General features: G+C 40.7%; 1 protein-coding gene across 9 annotated transcripts in view; it reads left to right on the top strand.

Moving 5' to 3' along the window:
* Positions 1-2,315: 2,315 nt before the first annotated feature.
* CDC42SE2 (CDC42 small effector 2) overlaps positions 2,316-23,517 on the top strand; it is a 117,877-nt gene continuing 96,675 nt past the window's right edge. For 3 of the 9 annotated variants that reach the window (XM_060415628.1, XM_027969959.2, XM_015095934.3), the window contains exon 1: positions 2,316-2,381. The gene's annotated coding sequence lies outside the window, so the exon portion shown is untranslated. Of the gene's footprint in view, positions 2,382-2,550; positions 2,652-2,810; positions 2,931-5,608; positions 5,684-23,517 lie in introns of those variants that run through there. The other 6 variants (XM_060415630.1, XM_042250268.1, XM_060415629.1 and 3 more) reach the window with 4 other exon arrangements.

Raw genomic sequence — 23,517 nt, 5'->3', positions numbered from 1 at the left:
GATCTCTAGCTGCGGCATGCAAACTCTTAGTTATGGCATGTGGGATCTACTTTCCTGACCAGGGATCAAACCCGACCTGCTGCATTGGGAGCATGGTCTCTTAGCCACTGGATAACCAGGAGAATCCCTTGGTTAGTTTTAAATAGTGTGGTCAGGCTAAGCATCATCATTTAAGATAAGATTTGAGCCATGGGAAGAATGTTACCTGCCGAGAGAAAGCTCTGCCAAAGACCGTGTCCTGGAGTATACAGGCGATTGGAACTGGAGTCAGAAAATAAAGCAAAAGACCAAATCCAAGGGCTTTGTAAGTCACTGTAAAGACCTTAGCTTTTACAGTTTAGGAAATAGGGAGGCAATGGAGGATTGTGACCAGATGAAACAGCAGCTGACTTTTCCTGTAGGAGGATATTCTGGTGGTGGTGGTCCTTGTTTTTTTAGTTCTACCAGTTTATTGCTACCAACCCAAATCCCTCCAACCCTCTTCAGGCGTGCCTGCTCAGTCGCCTAACCCCATGGACTGCAGCCCCGCTAGGCTCCTGTCCATGGACTTTTCCAGGCAAGAATACTGGTTGGGTTGCCATTTCCTTTCCATTTGTCTCTCTCTCTTTTTTTGGTTGTTGTTGTTTTTAAATTAATTATTTTGACTGCCTGGTCTCTCCATTGCAGTTTGTGGACTTCTCTGTGTACCAGCTCAGTAATTGCCTGGGCAGATTTAGTTCCCCCTGTCCTATTTGAGCGTGGGACCTTAGTTCCCCTGCTGCTGCTGCTGCTGCTGTTAAGTCGCTTCAGTCGTGTCCGACTCTGTGCGATCCCATAGACGGGGGCCCAGTCTCTGGGATTCTCCAGGCAAGAACACTGGCGTGGGTTGCCATTTCCTTCTCCAGTGCATGAAAGTGAAAAGCCAAAGTGAAGTCGCTCAGTCGTGCCCGACTCTTGGCGACCCCATGGACTGCAGCCTACCAGGCTCCTCCCCTACCAGGGATCAAATCCTGTGTCCCTGCATTGGAAGGTGGATTTTTAACCCCTGAACCACCAGGGAAGTCCTTTGGATTGTTGTTTGATAATAGACTGCAGTAACAGTGGGCAAGATCATTTAGTAGGCCACCAAAATATAGGTCAGAGAAGATAAAAGTGATGCAAGTGAGAAGTGGTCTGAGTCTGATTTATTACAAGAGACCTTCTTGACAGTTTGGAGCTGAAGAGAGAATGAGGAGCCAAAGACCAAAGTTTTTGACTTCAGTAACTAACCAGAAGGACTGCAGCATGGTTTTGAGTTGCTTTTTGAACAAGGGAGAACTGACTATAATTTAGGGGGAAAAGAAAACTCATGTACTAATATCAGTCAAGATGGGGAAGACGTACTACGTTATATTCCAAGTATTGTAGGCATTTTGGTGGAGGGTTGGCTGCTAGAAAGGGGCACTCTTGTGTTTGATTTCTAAGACATATAAAATATTACAGATAAGGGAGTCTCACAGATCCAGTGTGTGCGTGTGTTCGTCACTCAGTCGTGTCCGACTCCACGAACTGCAGTAGTCCCCCAGGCTTCTCTGTCCGTGGAATTCTCCAGGCAGAAATACTGGTCAGTCGCCTGCTCATCCCTTCCCCATTGGATCTTCCCGACCCAGGGATTCGACCCTGGTCTCCTGCATCGCAGGCAGATTCTTTTATGCCCCGAGCTACAGGGAAGTCCTAATTTTATGCATATCAAATGCCAGGTGGATACTCTCGGCCTTAAGACAGGTAATGATGGATGCAACAATTCTTAAGTTTCCTTTTTTTTTTTTTTTTAAAGCGTGGTTTAGTGATTTCAGGGCATGTACCTCTCAACTGCTACTGAGAGGCAGACAGCTCAGCGCCGACCCTCGCCCGCCTGGGAACGTCTGCACTACGAGTGCAGGCGCCGCCTCTCCGCGCTGTCTGGGGAAGGGGCGCGAGCCGCCGCTGCGGGCCGCCGGCCTGAGCGTGGGGAGGGGCTCCCGAACGTTCCCACCCAGCCCCGGTCGCCATCTTCCGGCGCGTTCTTTCCCGCGCGGGCTCCAGCGCGGACTCTGCCCTCTGCTTGTCCAGGAAAGGGCTTCTAGCCCGCGGAGGTCGCGGGCGGGGCGCGTCGCGGAGGTGCGGGCCGGAGCCCATCCCCGCAGGCGGGGCAGGAGGCGGGGCCAGCCGGCGGCAGCTGCGCGGCGGCGCGGCCCTCCCGCGGCTCCCGGAGCGCGCGCCGCCTCTCGCCCCGCCTGCGCGCGAGCCTGGGCGTGGAGGGAGGGGCCAGGAAGCGGCGAGCGCGCCGGGGAGCGCAGCTGCGGGCGTGGGGGGACAGCAGCCGCGGAGCCGGCGCCGAGAGCGGCTGCTGCCGGAGCGAGCGGCGGAGACAAAAGGCTACGGTGAGTGCATCTCCGGCCCGGGGCGCGCCCCGGGCCTCCCACCTCGCCCTCGCGGCCCCTGGGGCGGAGGCCCGACGCCCCGAACCCCTACTGCCTAGGGCTCCGGGGCGAGTGCGGCCCGGCCCTGCCCGCCGTGCGCTGCGGGCTGAGCCTGCGGCTCCATTTTCAGGTTTGGGCGACGTCCTCCTGCGGACCCTGGCTTTGGTTTTTCTTCCATTCCTTCTGGGAGAGGGTTCCAGACTCTGTTCCGGATTCAAGGCTGGCGGACGGGTGAGAGCCCACTGCCCCCCTGTTGTGAAATGGAAATGAAGGCTCCCCCTCCCCCAAACTTTGCCGGTCTGGAAGTCGGGAGGGTGGTGCAGGGGGCGGGTGGAGAGGGCCCGGGTCCTCCAGGTGAGCGTTTCGGCGGGGCGGGGCCCGCGGCTCGGAGTCGGACTCTGGCCAGGGGCGTCCGGCGCGAGCCGCCCGCGGGTCTCGCCGCGGTTCGCTTTGGGCAGCGGAGAAAAAGCCCTGACCACCTCCGAAGAGGAGCTCGTCCTACTCTTACAGGTTGTTTTACCCAGCGCTTGCCGCTTTGCTAGTGATTTTTTGGTAGCGGGTGTGGTAGTTAGCGGCTCGCTGATGCCGCATGAATAGTGAAAAGAGCCTCGATACATTGACTTAAGGTGTACCGGAAACATTGGGAGTCCTCTTTAGCTGCTGCTCTTATTTTAAGTGACACATTTTTGAAGGGGACTTTGGTGCTAATGTTCAGTTTACAAAATTAACATTTTGTTAAAGGGCCTGGCGTATAGTAGATATTCAGTAAAACGCATGAAAGTGAATTTTGAAATGTCAGACAAAGCTGATCTCATAGCTAGTAGAAATTTAGGCACAGAACCTCTAGCTTCAGATGAAGGAAAAAATTGGCAAACACGTTATTTTGGTTTATAAGCTTGTTTTTTTATTTCATCCAAGATAGTGTTGAAAAATCAGTTATTTCCAATATTAGGAGCATAGAGAATACGTTTGAAATGTGAATTTTTTTTTAATTTTGAGGAAAGTTGGTAGACATTTTGATATTTCTTAAAAATCAACATTATTGATCTAATTTTGTTTTGAAAGAATAGAGAAGGTGAAGAGGAGTGGCTTGTTTTCTGTTGATATTTGATTCTTTTGAGACCCAGCTTTATATCTCATTATGAATAGAGAAGTTTATGTGCTTTTGAGGGAATCTGGCATGGTTTTGAGTTGCTTTTTTGAGGAAGGGAGAACTCTAAAGGGAAGAGAGCTAATGTTGCTGTAATATAATTAAACCTCACCACTTACTCTACAGATATTCATTAAGCACCTATTTTATGCTGGCACCTGTGTTGGGTGCTGAGTCTTCGGAGCAGACAAAACCCACAATTATCTTTTTCTTAAGCTTAAGCTGAGTGTGTTCTTTCCTCATTATTGATGTTGCAAGGACTGTCTGTCTTACACCCTTAGTGTCTATTTAAAATTGGAAAAGATGGCAGGTGAACAGGAGGAAGTGTAGATTCATAGCAGTCTATTTAAAGGTTAATAAGTAACTTTATAGGGCTAAGATTATTACTGGGTTACATTTTCCTATTGTCAGTTTAATAAAATCCATGTTTTTTTAATGAAGGGAAGAAGACTTTTAACAAACTAGTATTTCTATTCTCTATCCCATATTAGATGTTTTTGATAGTGTATTTACTGAATAGTAATATATTTCTGGTTCTGTTTTATGTAAATAATCTTTGCAGTACAACATGTTCTGCTTTTAAAAATTTCCCAGGGGCACTAGTGGATTCCTTTTCTATAAGAAGTATTTTTAAATAAAGCACTTTTTCAAAAGTTTTATTTTGACGTTTTGGTCACTGTTTGCAAATAAATGTAGTATTGCATTGATAGTAGTGACAAGTGAAGGACTCTGAGTAATGATTTGTGGTTCCACATTTGAACTTTCCATCTAGTATTAAAACTGGTAAAACGTGCTAAAAAGAGAATGATTGGTAGTACTGCATTTATTCTTAACATAAAGGTTGTGTTGTCTGCTTTTTTCTTATTTACATATAATAAGAAGGTACTTATTTTTATTTGGATTCTTCAGAAGTCCAAATTAATGTGGTGCAGAGTCAACCTTGATAATTACAGTATAAAGAATATTAATTTTTTTACAGATAACTTTTGAATTTAGGTGGACATTTTTGATGTGTTAACACCTTATTTGTTGAAGATTTTGTGTGCATTTAAATAGAATTTTCAGATTTTTAGACTTTACTGATAGTTTTGTATGGTTCCTACAAATAATAGGGAGAGTAATCTCTTAAACTTTACTGTTAGAGTGGTGTATTAGTTTTTCTTTAAATATGTAGTTCTTACAGAAAGAATGAGTTGGTAATGCACATGTGTACTCCTTGTAGTCTGTTGAGAAACCTAGTGACAAATGATAATAGTGACGGTAGGAATAATGTAAGCATTATATGTTGAGCAAAAAGTGCTTACTCTATTTTATTTGGGGTAAGAATTTTATCAGGGTTCTTGACAGTCAGCAGCATTGAGACATGTTAAAATAATTTTACCAGTAAATTATAGCTCATAATGACTGGGTTTTTTATTGTTGTACCTTAAAAAAAATACTGTATTTTCAAGGCATTATTCCTACCTTGGAGTAATTTATAATGTTCTGAGGCTAAATAAATCTGAGGATCATTCCGCTTCATAATTGTTGGAACACTTGACGTGTGTTGATGCTTTTTTTGTCAAGATACGTTTGACTTGTAGGCAGTTGTCTTTGTTGTTGTTGTAATATCCTTTAGAATAGTTTAGAAGGTGTGTTCTTTATCAGATGTAGTTAGTAAAGTTATTAAGAAGCACACTGGTGAGACATCGCAACTGTGCCCATGTTGTCGGAATAGATTGTGAGAGACTATCAATTAACATTCGTAAAGTGCTTTAACCTGATGTCACGTTTATTCAGTAGGATCGGTTGTTAGTGTGTTTTTAGGTCCCAGTTGTCTCTGTTGTGAAAGAAGATAATCATGAAAGATAACGCATTTAGATTTCTCATCTGCTTTAGGATGAGTCTCAAATACTTTGTTAAGGCTCCATAAGACTTTTGTCTCAGTTGCAATATTGCTTTTCATCTATTTCAGTGTTCTTAATCTCAGTTCTTATGAAAATAATATTTTAACATTTATTGAATGTTAATTGTTAGTAAAGTTTTACGTCTGTTTCAGAGGGGGACGTTATGGGTTCCGTGTGCATTCTTGAGAGGAACTGAGTGAAACATGGTGCTTATCTTCAATAGTTTGGTGAGAGCTTTTATTCTGATTTTTTTCGTACTACCTGGAAAAACTTGGAATTTAGCTTGTTAATTATTAACTTTATACATTCTGCTACCTCAGTTCAAAGCTTAAGTATAGTTGCACTTTCTATAATACTGACAAGTAATGAACAGGGCAAGATTTAGCTGAAACTGCTCTGGGACCTCATCCAAAAGGAGTTTTTGAACGGAAAGCCCCAAATTTGATGATGAGTTATCTTTATCATAACACCATTAAAATACCTGCAAATCTGTTTTAGTCAAAATGGATTGTAATAGAACAAACTCCCTCTTTTTCCTAGAAAGCGTTAGATAATGCCGTATTCAATTTAGGTGTATTTGAGGATGACTGAATTTTGAGCACTGTTTCCATCTGGAAGCTTACCCAGAAATTCATGCTAAGATTGCCTTTTTTTTTTTTTTGTCTATTATAATTTCTTGAATAAGTATTGATTATTTTATTTTTTAATGAGCATTTCTTTTTTTAAAGTTATTTCCTTATTTATGTGCATCAGGTCTTAGTTGTGGCATGCAGGATCTTTAGTTGCAGCATGTGGGATCTGGTTCCCTGACTAGGGATCAGATTCGGGCCCCCTGCATTGGGAGAGAGTGTTGTCTCAGCCACTGGATCACCAGAGAAGTCCCAACAAATAAGTATTGATTTTAAATGTGTTTAAATTAAGCTTGTAATTCACAAAGTTAGAAAAATAACAAAAGCGTTTCAAGAAAGGAGAAGACTAAGATTTTTTGTTAAATCTTTAGAATTGAATATATGTAAGCATCTTGTACTAAACCAAAATCATTTTGTTTCATTTAATTTAGTCTGTGTTTACTTTTTGCTCAGTAAAGCAAAAATGAATTTTTTGGATATATTTAGTACCTAATAGTGGGAGCCCTTGGATATTTGTAGGGATGCAATGGATGGGACTTGATAAGAGTTTAAGCAGAAAACTACTTTCTCTCACTGTACCTTCAAGGCCTCCCTAGAGATTGTCTTTCCCTGAATTTCCAGCCCTTAGAAAAACCAGATAGCTTGTCTAGTTCTAGGTGGTAAAAAGTCTGCTTATTTGTCAGTAATAGTCTTATTTTAGGGGCTTCCTTAGTGGCCCAGACAGTAAAAAAGCTGCCTGCAATGCAGGAGACATGGGTTTGATCCTCGGATCAGGAAGGCCCCCTGGAAAAGGGAATGTCTTCTCACTCCAGTATTCTTGCCTAGAGAATTCCATGGACAGGGGAGTCTGATGGGGTCGCAAAAAGTCGGACATAACTGAGTGACGAACATGTACACAGTCTTATTTTTGTCATTAGAAGCCGTGTGTTCAGAATAACAATGTATTCAAACTCTTAACCATGCCATAGAACTTTTCTTCGTAGCTCCGAACTGCTTCAGAGCAAGAGGTCTACTTTGGAGGAAAAGTCCTGAGAATCAGCTTCTCTTTTTCACTTTGCCAGTTCCTCTTTAGTATGCTGTTGGAATCACCTGTCTGGGGTCCAGCTCAGTGGGGAAAGGGGCCTGGGGGACAGGTGTGGTTTTCATGTGGCCGCTGTGCCTTCTGAGTTGGACCGTTTGTTAAAAACTGGCTCCAGAGGAGTGCTGGAAATGGTTTTCTTGGGGATTCCATGTGTGGGAACCTCCAGCTACAATTCCTGTGGTATTCTTCAGCTCCAGTCCCTTAGGCTTCTAGTTACCCTCATCTGCAGGCTCACTTTGCCTGGGGAGAGGTTTTGCTTTAGTCTTTAAAGTAGTTCTGTTACATTTTAACCAGACCCGCCTGTACTTTATTATTTCACAGGACACACTTTCAAGCATTCTATCAGGGCTTCAGCCTACTCTCTCTAGCTCCTTCTGTTGAGGACCCCCCAACTTGAACTGTACTTCTGTGTCTGGGACGTACGATTCATTGCTGCTGCTCCCTTTTTAGGTGCCCTGAGCCCCCTTCTTCTACATGCTTACTTGATTATTTACCGTACTTTGAATCCATAGTCCACTGTTAAAATTTTTCGGTTTTGTATATCAGTTCTCTTTTGGACTTCCCAGGTGTCAAAGAATTCACGTGCCAATGCAGGAAATGCAAGAGGCGTGGGTTCAATTCCTGGGAAGATTCCCTGGAGGAGGGCTGGCAACCTACTCCAGAATTCTTGCCTGGAGATTCCCATGGACAAAGGAACCTGGTGGGCTACAGTTGATGAGGTTGCAGAGGGTCTGGCACGACTGAGCACGCAGATCCAGCTCTTATTTAGCGCCTCTCATTTCATGTGTACCTGGTAATCACCAACCTCCCTCCTCCCCCCCCCCCCCCCCCCCCCCCCATCCAGTTCTCCTTCCAGTCCAGCTGATACCTGGCAGCTGGGCTTGAATCAAGGAAGACATTCCTATGCTGACTTGTTGTCCATTTGTGTTGGCCAAGGAAGGTCCTTTGTGCTTAATCGTAGTATCAATGGATCCCTGGTGGAATTACTCCGCCAGCTGCCCAAATGACTATTTTGCACATCTCCACAAACCTTTGGTGCCTCTTTTCTCTTCATTTTCAGCTGATGACCTTGTTTCCTGTGTATTAAAAATGAAAGCAATCAGGCAAAAACTTTGCATGTCTCCTCGCATCGATACCCAGACTGTATGCGCTTCCTGTTTGCTGTGATCATCACCTCTTTTGCTCTTGGTTCTGTCCACTTCCTGTCAGGACCGTGGCACTGCCTGAGGATTCATCCCATTCTCCTGCCAGCCAGTGAGCTGTCTCATTAGTGTTTCCCATTTGTATTGCATTATTCCTGTCAGCATGTAGATATGCTAAAATATCTCCCATCTTTAAAAACAAACGTACTCCAATAGCACATTTTTCTTCAGCCGCTGTTCTTCAAAAGAGTTGTTATTTGTGGCTACCAGCACTCCCTCTCTGTCTTGGATGCAGCACAAAATTTCTTTCTTTTTTTTTTTTTTCATCTTCCCTGCTACCTAAACAGTTCTTGTTGAGATGGCTTACTGGTGACCTCCTTGGTAACAAATTGCCTAGTCAGTTCTCAGTCTTAATCTCACTGGATGTAGCAGCTAAAGCGTTCTTTGAAATCTTTCCTCTCTTTGTTTCTGGGGCACTACTGCTTATTTTCACTTTCTTTTACTGGTTCCTTTTTGTTGCCCCAACTTCTGAAAAATAAGGCAGTGTCCTAGACCTCTATGTTTGGACCTCTTCTGTATTTATACATAGTCTTCTGTGATTTCATCTCAGCCTCTAGCTGGAATTATCATGTATTTCAAGCTAAGAATGTTATCTCTCACCTGGATCTCCTTCCTAACCTTCCTAACCTGGCTAGTCAACATTTTCAGTTAGATATCCCAGATTTAACCTGTCAGAACTGAACTCCTCATTCTCCTTCTCCCTCTCCCACTCCAGTGGTTGTTCCTATTCCAGTGTGCCTTATTTTATTAAATGTCAACTGAACCCAAGCCAGGCTTCAACAGTACATGAACCGGGAACTTCCAGATGTTCAAGCTGGATTTAGAAAAGGCAGAGGAATCAGAGATCAAATTGCCAGCATCCGATGGATCATCAAAAAAATAAGAGAGTTCCAGACAAACATCTACTTCTGCTTTGTTGACTATACCAAAGCCTTTGATTGTGTGGATCACAGCAAATTGTGGAAAACTCTTAAAGAGATGGGAATACAGACCACCTGACCTGCCTCTTGAGAAATATGTATGCAGGTCAGGAAACAACAGTTAGAACTGGACATGGAACAACAGACTGGTTCCCAGTTGGGAAAGGAGTATGTCAAGGCTGTATATTGTCACCCTGGTTATTTTACTTATATGCAGAGAACATCATGAGAAATGCTGGGGTGGATGAAGCACAAGCTGGAATCAAGATTTCCGGGAGAAATATCAATAACTTCAGATATGCAGATGACACCACCCTTATGGTAGAAAATAAAGGAGAACTAACGAGCCTCTTGATGAAAGTGAAAGAGGAGAGTGAAAAAGTTGGCTTAAAATTCAACATTTAGAAAACTTAAGATCATGGCATGTAGTCCCATCACTTCCTGGCAAATAGGTGGGGAAACAGTGGCAGACTTTATATTTTTGGGGGCTCCAAAATCACTGCAGATGGTGACTTCAGCCATGAAATTAAAAGACACTTCTTCCTTGGGGAAAAAGTTATGACCAACCTAGACAGCATATCAAAAAGCAGAGACAGACATTACTTTGCCAGCAAAGGTCTATCTGGTCAAAGCAATGGTTTTTTTCAGTAGTCATGTATGGATGTGAGAGTTGGACTATAAAAAAGCTGAGTGCCTAAGAATTGATGCTTGTGAACTATGGTGTTGGAGAAGACTCTTGAGAGTCTGTTGGACTGTAAGGAGATCCAACCAGTCCATCCTAAAGGAAATCAGTCCTGAATATTCACTGGAAGGACTGATGTTGAAGCTGAAACTCCAGTGCTTTGGCCACCTGATGGGAAGAGTTGACTCATTTGAAAAGACCCTGATGCTGGGAAAGATTGAGGGCAGGAGAAGAAGGGAATGACAGAGGATGAGATGGTTGGATGGCATCCCCGGCTCAATGGACATGAGTTTGAGTAAGCTCCAGGAGTTGGTGTTGGACAGGGAGGCCTGGCGTGCCGCAGTCCCATGAGGTCACAAAGAGTCTGACACAACTGACTGAAGTGAACTGAATCTCTTGTTTCTCTGACTGTAACCTTGTAGACATTCTTGATTCCTCTTTCTTACACATTCACGCTAATTCAAAATAGTGTAGCACGAGAATGTGTCCTTTATTTACCTTAAAATCTACCATAAGAATAAATATGGGAACTTCCTGGTGATCCGGTGGTTAAGAATCCTTCCAATGCAGGGGATGTGGGTTTGATTCCTGCCCCGGGGGAGTAAGATTCCATATGCCATGGGGCCCATGTGCCACAATGAAATTTTGTGTGTTTTGCCAGTACAGCAAAAATACAAAAAAACTTTTTAAAAATTAAAGAATAAACATGACCACAGCTTTCTGTCTTCATCTGCGCCCTCCCCCCGCCATCCCCACCCCCGCCCCGAACCCCATGGAGCCATCATCTCTCACTGTGTTATTAGTCATCTCCTGTCTGGTCTCCCTGCTGCTTTTGCTCTTCTCTTTTCTCATGAACATAGCAACCTGGGCAGTCCATTTGAAATGAAAGTCTAATTATTTTGCTCCTGTATTCAAAAACACTTTGGTGATTTTCCCATATCGTTTAGAGTAAATGCCAGAATACAACAGTGCCTACCAGGTCTTCCATCATCTGTGTGGCTGACCTCTCTGATGACGTGTCCTACTAGTTTCTCCTTGGCTTGTCCCACACAAGAAACGTAGGTTTCCCGGTACCTGCCAAGCACAATCTTGTACCTGATGGGCAGTCACATTTGCTAAGTGAATGGCTGCTTGTTACTCATGTCTTTGATAACAGTTTATATGTATGTTTCTCTTAAGTAAAAGTATTTCAATTAAAAGTATTTCACCTAAAACCATATAGTCCCATCAGAATTAAGTAAACACAAATTTAGATACAAGAGAAAATGGTAAGTTTGAAATGGATTTTTATGTGTAGAAGGTGAGAATACCCAGGAAAATGGTAAACCACAGAGGCGATGAGAAAGGAATGGAAAGAGAATAAGGTAAATGGAATAAAGAAAAGGAAAGCCAGATTTCAAAGTAGGGACCCACTTTAAAAAGAAAACTATTGTTGGCTTGCCGCATATTTCTTTTGGGCTTCCCTGGTGGCCTGCGGTGCAGGAGACACAGTGCAGCATCCTGCAGTTAGAAGACACAGGTTCGATCCCTGGGTCGGGAAGATCCCCTGGAGGAGGAAATGGCAACCCACTCCAGTATTCTTGCCAGGAAAGTCCCATGGACAGAGGAGCCTGGTGGCGTGCAGTCCATGGGGTCGAAGAGAGTTGGATGCGACTGAGCACGTATTTCTTTAGGCTTTGTTTCTTGAATTCTGAGTCTTGTTGGTTTACGTAGATGTAGACACTGGGACTGCACTTACCTTTGTTTTATCAGGAATATGGGCTCAAATGAGACTTGAAACCAAAACTAATTGTTTTTTTGTTGCCAAACTCCTTTTATTAAAGGAAGGCAGTTGCCATTACCAAAAGAGTAGTTTTCCTGACAGTATTCTTAGCTTTTTCTTTTTTTTCCTTCTGTAGACCGCTCAAGCAGAAATCTCAAGATTTGCAGGAGGGATGTTTAGGGTACAAACAAAAATTTGCTACTGGGCCTTCTCCTTTCGGTACTGCGCTGCCTGTTTACTCACCCTCAAAGGCGAGGGGGAATCTCTCAGCACCGTTAACTGTATTCAGAGGTGAAGCAGCAGCTAGGTATGTTAGTGTACATGCCTGTTGAGTCATACTATATGTATATTTGTGTTCTTAATGAAAGATACTGAATATATTTAAACTTCAGCTTACCTGCTATTTAGGTAGGAAATGAGAGTTCAAGAGTATATGCAAACTATTTCATTCTGATGAGACAAGATTTAAAAAGAATTTTTTTTCTGAGTTACAGGTCTCATTTCCTATTGATTTAAAGAAATCTTTTAAAATAAATTATTGAGATAGGTGGCTTAGGTGCTCCTGAATGAGTAATTTTTTATGTGCAAGCATATATTCCCTATAGACCAGTCTTAATTTGTGTAATATGTAGTAATTTCTGTCTTGATTGTCTTGTCTGACAGATTGTTCTGTGGCCAATAATATGGAATTAATTTTCATGATCACAGAGGTGTAGACATGTATGTATCTTTACAGATTTTGTAGTATGCAAGTATAATTTAACTTGTTTATGCTTGTTACATACTTTAACTCCTAAACAATAATATCTATAAATCAGGCTTGGTATTTTGTTTTTCTTTCACATTAAATATGAAATTATAATTTATACGAACACATATGACTATTATAATTTTTTAAAAACTTACCTACTGTGTAAAGTCATTTCAGATGACATGCTAGCAAATGTTTTCCTACAGTACTGAATTTGTCATTCTGTACTTTAAGCAGCTATCTGAATTCATATGTTAGTATTTCACATATGAAATAACCATCTTGGATTAATAAGATAATTATTTCTGAACTGACGGATAGTCTGTTTTGTTTTGTTTTGTTTTCAACTTATTTCTGATGGATAGTCTTAACCACTACATTTATTTCAGCTATATTCATAGGTTGATGCCCATCATTCTTACACTGCTTTAACTTCATAGCGTTCTACATAGATTGTGAAGTAATCAGAATGATTATATTGAGAAGGGTAATAAGATTAATAGGCTTTGACCTAAGTCTCATAAGGGATTGTTAAAATGATTCACTGACGTGTGCATTCATTCATTCTTTTAACATTTATTGAACTACTGTGTGAAAGTGCCTCCAGTCTACTCAGTAGAGTACAAGCTATACTCATCCAGGAAAGAGAACCACGCTGTGTATACGCCGCAGCCCTGCCACCCTCTCAGGAGTATTTCATCCGTGCTCACTACGTGCTTGCCACGTTAACGCTTGTTTTCTTAAACATGTCCTGCTTGTTCTTTCCTTATTAAGGCTTTTACATGGGTTGTTTCCTCTGCCTGAAATAGTCTTCCCCCTACGGTTGGCCTCTTATCTTTAAGATCTCACTGAAATATCAACTCATTTCCTCACTGCTCAGTTTAAAATAGCTCCTGCCCCCTCATCACTGTTTTACTTTCTTCATAGCGTAAGTGGGAAACTGGATAATTCAGGCAACAGATTGTTTTAGAGAAGGAGAAGATTTTAGGAGCCATGCTGATGATCCTTTGATCAGAGCATTCGGTGGAACCAGTGGTGTGTTGGAGCTGGTGAACTGATGGTGTGATTGTGTGCGTCTCTCCAGCTTCCTGTTCAGTGATGGTGTATTGACAAGCTACAATGGAAAATGGGCAAAAGCTATAAACCAGGGCCTTTTTTCCGCCAGAGAGATGGTGGTTAAATATCGATCACTAGACCTCTTGAGTGGGACCATATGAAATTGCTGTTTTCATAGATTTTTAAAAAATGCTTGAATATTGGCCGTTTCTTATGGTTTATCTTAGTGGAGTTACTTATTATGGTTGAAAGATATTTTCTTTATGTGAGTCAGTAAAATTAGCTTTGTGCTTTTACCCTGTGTGTTTTTTCAAAACCGCATTCCCTTCACATCTGATGATTACTTCTAGATTGATTTAATATGTAAAAATTGGCTGTTTACATATTAATTGCTTAGCTGTTTACCTCATTTTTAACTAGTTCTTTCCAAAAGTAGGCACAAAATGTCTTGAGACATTTCTTAGGGTGGTGTTGGCTCTGCTACTGAGTCTTAATTGAAAGGCATGCTTTTTCTGGTGAAGAAACCAGAGTTGGTTCAATTTGAGTTATAAATTGTTAGATAATTTTTAAAATTTGCTTTTCAGAATGGTTTGCATAAATATACGGGCATTCCGTTTTTTCTGGCTTTTTCTTTTTCCCATTATCATCCTGTAGGTATTTACTATCTCTGATTTATTTATTTTCTGCTCTTCTGTGATTTCCTTTACGAATCAGTGTCTAAATCAATGAAGTTATTTTGTCTTGTTTCTCCAGTGTTAGTAGTTTTCCCCTATGATCTTCCTTATCTCTGGTCACCTGGGCATTCCAAGCCATTTTCCACCTTTACCCACCCAGTTGTAAAAACAGACATGAAGTTACATCTTTCTTATAGGCACCATTTTCCTGTTTGAAGGAATTTATTGTTTAAAAACTGAACCTTGTTGACTGAGGAGATTTCAGTAACATTTCTTGAGTTGCATTATCTTAACTCTGAATATATGGGTTTGAATTGGTGGTATTGAATAAAACGTGGCTCACAGGTTTCTTTTAATTCAAATTGTTCTGTCTTAAGAACAAGCTTAAAAAAATAACGTGTTAAATGCAGATAATCAGAATACACATAAAATCTAAAAAATAAAAGCACACCCATAATCCTTGAGATAACTGCTAAGATAACTGTTACTTAGTCAGCATAGCTGCCTGAGACATCTACTAGTTTTGATGAATGTCCTTCCAGACAAATCAACAAATAAGTGTTTTTCTACAAAACCAAGATCTCAGTACATATACTATTCTGTAATGTCGTACGTTACCAGATAGTGTGATCTTTATAAAAGCATCACTGTTTATTATTTGTTTGAAAGGATCTTACAGAGTGGAAATTTTGTTGATACAGGGTACAACTAAAGTTGTGATTGAAAACAGTGGTGCTTATGGAGAGTAGAATGTCGAAAGTTACCTCAAGACAAGAATTATTTCAGCATTAATTTTTTTCTTAAGGGCCCTCTTACCATTGCACAGTAGCCTGATTGTATTATACCAGCTCAGGAAGACAGTACATGAGTCTATGTAAGTAGAATTATTTTAATAATAGCCCTAGTATAAAGTAGGGGGCTGTACCTAAGTTCCTATGTTTTGGTTTGCCCCAAATCATATTGATACTTTAATACTAAGATATTTTAAAAGAAAAATGTGTTTTATTGAAGGACTTCATCTAATTTTATCAGATAATGCTACCCTTTTTAAATGAGTGAATGAGTTCTTGGAAAATGAAAATGTTGGTATATGGACTCTTGTCTTAATGCTCAGGTTACTTTTTTGTTTCATGAGTGTGAAAATCTTTGTGGGATTGTAAACTGGTGTCTTGTATCCTTTGGATGTCCGTCCTACTCTTGTCAGGTGGATGGTTTGGTCTTAAAATAGCAGTTTTTAAAGCTAATGAAGGGTCCTGTAAGAGTTGTATAATTCAAATGACTTTTCTGTTACCACAGTGGTATCCGTTACATAGGGTAGAGTAGATGATTTCTTGGTCTGATTTTGTTCTTCTCGACCTTGTCCTGTTCGGTGTTGTGTTACTGCTTGCTCACCAGGCCCTGAAGTCTTTATCTCTTAGGTAGCTAATGTAGCCATTTCTGCTGCTCCACACGGTGCTACTTCCTGGATGGTACATATATTGCTGAAAACATCTTCATGTGGTAAAGGAGAATAAAAAGCAATGTAGTTGATGTGGCTTTTTCTGCTGAAAAATGATGCATAGGTTGGCTAAAATGAGGACTGGCAGTCAGTCCCTAAAAAACGGTTTTTCACTGAGTGATCCACATGTTTGTAAATGGATATGCAAGGACCTTTGCTTGTTGGTAGGTATCCTGGATCTTGATAAATTCAAGAAAAGTGTTTAGAATTATTCCATCTTGCTGTTTTAAAAATTGGTATTTTTTAAAAGTTCCATTTTGCAGTGAGTTTTCAAGCCTCCCATTTTTATATTCATTTTGTGACTAATGACTTTGTTTTTGTAAAAATGACACATATACACTGAGGAAGCTTAGAAATGATTAGTCGCGTTGTGATTGGCAGAACTCGTATTGAAAGTCCTGTCTAACTGAGCTTGGGAAGAGCTGTGAAGTGGCACGGAGAATGTGGACTGGAGAATCAGGCACACCTCAGCTTGATTCATGACTTTGCCGCGTATTTTCTGAATGGCAGGATCTTACCCTGGATTTTTATGTTCTTTTTAGATTAAGTGAGGGTAGCAGATTTGTTAGGATTAAATGAAGTACACAGTACTTCTACTTTGGCCTGTAGAAGATGTCAGTAGTTTTTTCTTTTTTACTGCTCGGTATTATTTGAGAGTATCTCTGTAGGTCACTTTGAACAATTACCTTAACAGTGATTTGCGTTCAGGAAGGTGGAAATAACACGTAATCGAAGTGGACTCATGTTGTAGTGCCACATCATCCTGCCTATTTGAGGGGGAGAGTGGTTACTGCAACTTTTTTAAAGAGTATTTTGACCTCAGTTCAGCCGCTCAGTTGTGTCCGACTTTGCGGCCCCATGAATTGCAGCACGCCAGGCCTCCCTGTCTATCACCATCTCCCGGAGTTCACTCAGACTCACCTCAAGGAAAACTTTAAAGTTAAAGGCTGAAGTAGAACTCAGGATGAGTTAATTATTGCTGACCAGAATGGTAAGAAAGTAACTGATCTCTCTGTTTAGTGAGAAATAAAAATGTTTATGTGTAACAGTTGCATACATAAAGATGTCTGTATTAAAGGCCAACAACTAACCAGCTGACCCTTTGCAAAAGAAAAATGTGACTGAAATAGGGAAGAAGTGTTCAACTTTAATAATAATCAATAGCCAGTCTCTTTTTTTCATCTTTGAGAAATGGTGCTTTTTCACCCCAGTGCAGTGACATAGATACTAAATACTTTGCTGGAGAGAACATATAAATCTGTAGAACCCTTTATGAATACAGTTTGGCACATATCATATTTGCTAGTCGTATTTCTGCCTCTAAGAGTAAACCCTCAGGAAGTAACCTTCCTCTAACGCCCCACCCTTTTTTTTTTTTTTTGGAGGGAGGATGTTAATGTCTTTTTTCGTAACAGCTTTATTCGGATACTGTGATTTGTAATAAATATTTATTTGGTCTTAGTCCCTGTTTCTGGCACTGAGCTCCTAAAACCATTGGGGTTTGGAAGAATGAGGAGAGCGGGTAAGGTGTCTTTTGTTATGTTAATGAATGACTTTGAAAGGCTTGTGAGGTTGGGGAATGGTTGCCAGGGAAACCGAAGGAGTGATTAGAGGAGGGTTGGAACTTTCAGTCCTATACCCCTCTGACCTGGAGAGGAAGGGGGTTGGAGGTTGAATCACCAGTGCCATGATTCAGTCAATTTCCATATAGTGAAACTTCCATAAAAATCTGAAAAGATGGGATTCGGTGAACACGTGGAGGTGCTGAATGCGTGGAGTCCTCAGAACATGGAAATGCTGTGCCCTTTGCCCCATGACTTGCCCAGTGTATCACAGGACTGTTCTTGAATTATACCTTTTTTTTTTTTTAATAAGCTGGTAGTCTAGTAAGTGAAATATTTCTCAGAATTCTGTGAGTAGATCTAGCAAAGTAATCAAACCTTTGAGGAGTTTCGTGGGAAGCTCAGAGTGACAACCAGGGTTTGTAATTTGGCTTCTGAAGGGCAGGGGAGCCGTCTTAAAGGACTGAGCCCTTAGCTCACAGGGTGTGCTGCTGTCTGTAGGTAGATGCTGTCAGAATTGAAAGTGTTGGAGAATTGCTTGATGTTGGTGTTCTCTTCCCGTTGCAGTTGGTGTCAGAATTGTAATTTATAAATCATAATTCACCTTTTAAGAGTATATATGTAAGTTCTGTGCGTGCATCACCACTATCTAATTTCAGAATATTTTTATCACGTCTAAAAGAAGTCAGCAGTCATTCCCCATTCCCCCCTTCCTCCCAGCCGTGACAGCCACTAGTCTGTTTTCTTTCTGGGTTTACCTCGTGTGGACATTTTATGTGAGTGAGTTCATACCATTTGTGGCCTGTTGTGCGTGACTTTCTTCACGTAGCGTTATGTTTCAAGGTTCATCTCCCCTTACCATTTATCAGCACTTCATTCTCTAATATGGCTGAATGTTACTCATTTGTATGAATCTATACCACATTTTGTTAATCCGTTCATCAGTTAATGGATATTTGGTTTGTTTCCACATTTTGGCTATTATGAATAATAGTGCTATGAATATTTACTTCGAACTTAGTGTGGATGTATGTTTTAATTTATCTTAGATATATACTTAGGAGTAGAAATGCTAGGTTATGTTGTGACTTGATGTTTAACATTCTGAGGTACTTCTGAACTTTTTCAAAGTGATTGTACCATTTGCGTTTTTTATAACTGGCTTCTTTCATGTAATGTTTGTTTTTCAAGGTTCAGCCATGTTTTGGTGTGTGTAAGTAATCATCCCTTTTTGTAGTGAATATTATTCCTTTGCATGGCTCAACCATGTTTCTTTTATCCTGAAAAAAGCTTTCTATCCAGAAATGTTCAATGATGCATTATTTATATTGAAGAAAATTGAAGATTACCTAAAAGTTTTAGTAAAGAGAAGTGGTTAAATTAGGTACACCTCATGTACCATCTATTTTGGAGCGTTTCAAGGGGAAGTCGTCATCAGAGTGCTATGGTAGGCACAAGGTTGTACACGTACAACTGTTATTCAGTGTCTGTAGCTTTGGGGGACAGTGAATACCAAATTTTAAAACATTTCTATATTTTCACAATATACAATAAAAAGTATATTTCTTTACTTATCACAGCATCTATTTCTTTATCAGAGTAAAAGAAACATTAGGAAAAAATGACCATAGCTATAGCTCTGTATGTTACTGATACAAATTTGTTCAGCCAAGAAAAGGAAGCTCACTCACTGTTCGGAATGTTACTGTTTTGTGTTCAGCCAGTATCATATTATCATATTATAGCATTTCAGACTACTGTTAAAAAAGAACTTTTGGTTCTTCATAATTACACCAGATTGTTAATTCATAACCGTAGTGTGGAACAACTCTAATTCTTGGGAATTTTATTTCTAAAATGGGGAGGAGGAGGATAAATATAGGCTGTGCACTTGTTTGTTTATTGGCCACACTACTCAGCATACAGGAATCTTAGTTCCCCAACCAGGGTTTGAATCCATGCCTCCTGCATTGGAAGCCTGGAGTCTTAACTGCTGGACTGCCAGGGAGGTCCAGGCAATGCATTTTTAAAAAGAAATTATTGGAGTATAGTTGATTTAAAATGTTGTGTTAGTTTCTGCTGCACCAAAGTGAATCGGTTTATATATATATATACATACACACACACACACACTCACACACATATCCACTCTCTTTTAAAGATTCTTTTCCCCACCTGTGTCATTAGGGAATCTTGAGGAGAGTTCCTTGTGCTATGCAGTAGGTCCTGATTAGTTATCCATTTTATATATAGCAGTGTGTCTATGTCAGTCCCAATTTATCTCTCCCACTGCTCTTTCCCTCTTGGTAACCAAATAACAAATACAGAAAACAAACAAATATAAGTGTGTTTTTGACAACTGTGGCTGTTTCTATTGATATTTTGTAAATAAGTTCATTTGTACCATTTTTTTAGCTTCCACACCCATGGTATTTGTCTTCCACTGCCTGACTGACTTCTCTCGGTTTGATAGTCTCTAGGTCCATTCAGGGAGAAGGCAATGGCACCCCACTCCAGTACTCTTGCCTGGAAAATCCCATGGATGGAGGAGCCTGGTAGGCTGCAGTCCATGGGATCGTGAAGAGTCGGACATGACTGAGCGACTTTACTTTCACTTTTCACTTTCACGCATTGGAGAAGGAGATGGCAGCCCACTCCAGTGTTCTTGCCTGGAGAATCCCAGGGACAGGGGAGCCTGGTGGGCTGCCGTCTGTGGGGTCGCACAGAGTCGGACACGACTGAAGCGACTTAGCAGCAGTAGCAGGTCCATTCATGTTGTTGCAAATGGCATTATTTTGTTCTATTTTATGGCTGAGTAATATTCCACTGTATATATGGACTTCATCTTTATTTCTTCCTCTGTGAAAGAATTTAGCTTGCGTCCATATCCTGGCTGTTGTAAAGAGTGCTGCAGTGAACATCGGGGTGCATATATCATTTTGAAGTTACGTTTTCTCTGGATATAGGCCCCAGAGTGGGATTACATACAGTTCTATTTTAGTGTTCTGTGTTTCTTTTTTACTTTTTGCTCTTCTCCATAGCAGTTATACCAGTTTACATTCTCATCACACTTTCCCCAGCATATTTTATTTGTAGATTTTTTGATGGGCATTCTGATTGGTCTGAAATTATACTTTCATGTGCTTTTGATTTGCATTTCTCTCGTAATTAGTGATGTTGAACATCTTTTCATATGCTTTTTGGCCATCTGTATGTCTTTGGAGAAATATCGGTTTAGATCTTCACCCATTTTTTGATTGCACTGTTGTTGTTGTTTTTTTTTTTTTAATATTGAGCCGTGTGAGCTGTTTGTATATTTTGGAGATTAATCCCTTGTCAGTTCCTCCATTTTCACCCATCCTCTGGGTTGTCTTTTCGTTTTATTTCTGGTTTCCTTTGTTGTGCAAAGGCTTTTAAGTTCAGTTAGGTTTCATTTTTTTGTTTTGTTTTTATTTTCATGTTTCTTGGAGGTGGATCAAAAGAGATCTTGCTGCAATTTATGTCAAATAGTGTTCTGCCTTTGTCTCCCTCTAAGAGTTTTGTAGTATCCAACCTTTATTTCAGGTTTTAGTCCATTTTGAGTTTATTTCTGTGTATGGTGTTAGAGAGTATTCTAATTTTATTCTTTCACATGTAGCTGTCCAGTGTTCCTAGCACTGCCTGTTGAAGAGATTGTCTTTTCTGCATTGTATATTCTTACTTCCTTTAACCATAGGTGCATACGGTTATCTCTGAACTTTCTATCCTTTTCCATTGATTTGTATTTCTGTTTTTGTGCCAGTACCACACTGTCTTGATCACTGTAGCTTAATAGTGTAGTCTGAAGTCAGGGAACCTGATTCTCCAGCTGTTTTTTCCCCCCCCTCAAGATTGCTTTGGCTATTTATGGCCTTTTGTGTTTCCATACAATTTGTAAATTTTTAAATTCTAATTCTGTGGAAACTTAAGCAGTGCATATTTTGATCTTGAAATACCATATGCATCAGAGTTCGTTGCAAAAAACAAACACTATTTGCCGAAAACCTTGACCTCATGGACTCTGCTGACTCATTTTCATGGAAAATGTTGCTATGAAACTTGTTAGTCCTTGTTGTCAAACCAGCCAAAGTGGATATGTTTTCTTGTCAGAAATATCTACTTTTTCAGTTCTAATAAAAATGACAATTTCTGCACTGAACAACCACTGGATAACTACTTTCACTTGTGAATTCTAACACTGATTGATTAGGTAAGGAGTCTTGCCATTAATTGATTGATCAGGTAAGGAGTTTTTTGCCATGAGTTTCTTTCAGTATTTCTTGCTTTGCTTGTATGAGACTCTTCCGTATCCTCCCAGTTATCCCTTTGGTGCCCTGGCAATTTCTTGGAAGCAAAGTTCCTTACTAAGCTTTATGACAGGTAAAAAGTATGACTGTCTTCTGTCACGTTGGGAGAGCTACTGTGAAAGGGGAGGTGGTAAGAGAATGAATGATGCGCATCGGGTTTAGTAAAGGGTACAGGAGGGAGTTGGAGATCTGGAGATTGATCTCCTTAAAGCTGTCCAGATCTGTGTCTGTACCTCCTCCTGGAAAGTACCACACCTTGCGCTAGGTTGCAGATCCTTGAGTTAGCAGAACAACATTATCTTCTGCTTTAATTGGTGTTGTGCGTTTATCCTTCTAAGTAAATTATCTCATTTGCTTTAAAATTTTGCCTTGAAAGCTTTGACAAATTTATAATTGACCTTTATGGTGAGATAGAATAGTCTTTATAGTAGTTCATGGAGCATTACTTTCCCAACAAAGGTCCGTCTAGTCAAGGCTATGGTTTTTCCTGTGGTCATGTGGTCATTTCCTGTGGTATGGATGTGAGAATTGGACTGTGAAGAAAGCTGAGCACCGAAGAATTGATGCTTTTGAACTGTGGTGTTGGAGAAGACTCTTGAGAGTCCCTTGGACTGCAAGGAGATCCAACCAGTCCATTCTGAAGGAGATCAGCCCTGGGATTTCTTTGGAAGGAATGATGCTAAAGCTGAAACTCCAGTACTTTGGCCACCTCATGCGAAGAGTTGACTCATTGGAAAAGACTCTGATGCTGGGAGGGATTGGGGGCAGGAGGAGAAGGTGACGACAGAGAATGAGATGGCTGGATGGCATCACGATGGACGTGAGTCTGAGTGAACTCCGGGAGTTGGTGATGGACAGGGAGGCCTGGTGTGCTGCAGTTCATGGGGTCGCAAAGAGTCGGACACGACTGAGTGACTGAACTGAACTGATGGAGCAGTGAACATGGTAATCAGAACCTCATGGAAGAGATTGCTAAAATAGAAAAATTAGGAGAAGAAGAAAAGAAACTGGATCTCTACCTCATACGGGACAGCAGGATGAATTTTTGATTTTCCAGAGATGAGTATAAAAAAAGAAAACCTTAAACATATTAGATGGAAATGTATCAGCATAAAAACTTTTGGGTGTTGGGAAAGCCTTCATAAGCAATCCAGTACACTCCTTTTTCTCATCAAAAAAGTCTCTAAGTTATTGTTATGTGGCCATAATTGTTTTCAAAAATATGTGAATTATTTTTCAGAAATCCAATTTTCAGAATGCATATAAGATCAAGATTGTCGTTTACATCTAAGTTACCTTGCAGTTTCTTATATCATGTTTTCCCTTCTGCTCTTAAGCATAAAGAACTTTTCAAAGTGCTGCTGTTGTAATAAACATGACCCAATACCCATGAACCTTCCTAATGATTGCTTTGCTAGATTTAGGGGTTACTTGGCTCTTGGTTGCAGACATGATTGGTTGTATTTGTGCAGAAATGTGTGGAATTAAAGTTGTTAGGAAACCAGTCTGCTGCATTCTCTTGAAATAAACTATTGGTTGCTGGTCTTCTTTCAAATGGAGGTCTTCGTAGTAAATAATAATTATATATATACCTATAAAGTTGTATATTGGACAGTTGAACCTTTAGAGAGTTTTATAGTACAAGCAGCAGGTTTGTCAGATTTTAATCTAAAAATGGCTAAGAATCTATTTTCTGTTTGTTGTTATTTTTGTTAAAAGTCTCCCCCTGGCCCCCACAACTTTCAGTTCTCAATGAACAATTTGTTGTACTTTTAGGCCCTCGTGTGCTTCTCTGCAAGACAATGATGCGATTTATCACATCTTCATTCCTTATTAGGCAATTGGGACAAATTAAAGATGTTCTGACTTTCTCAGGATAAGTTGAGATTTCAGCCCCCTCTGCACTTACCAGAAATAAT

The sequence above is a fragment of the Ovis aries genome, chromosome 5 (genome assembly GCF_016772045.2).
Source record: "Ovis aries strain OAR_USU_Benz2616 breed Rambouillet chromosome 5, ARS-UI_Ramb_v3.0, whole genome shotgun sequence".
NCBI classification, from domain to species: Eukaryota; Metazoa; Chordata; class Mammalia; order Artiodactyla; family Bovidae; genus Ovis; species Ovis aries.
The sequence above is the reverse complement of the archived record's forward strand: the minus strand, read 5'-3'. Positions and strand labels throughout refer to the sequence as shown.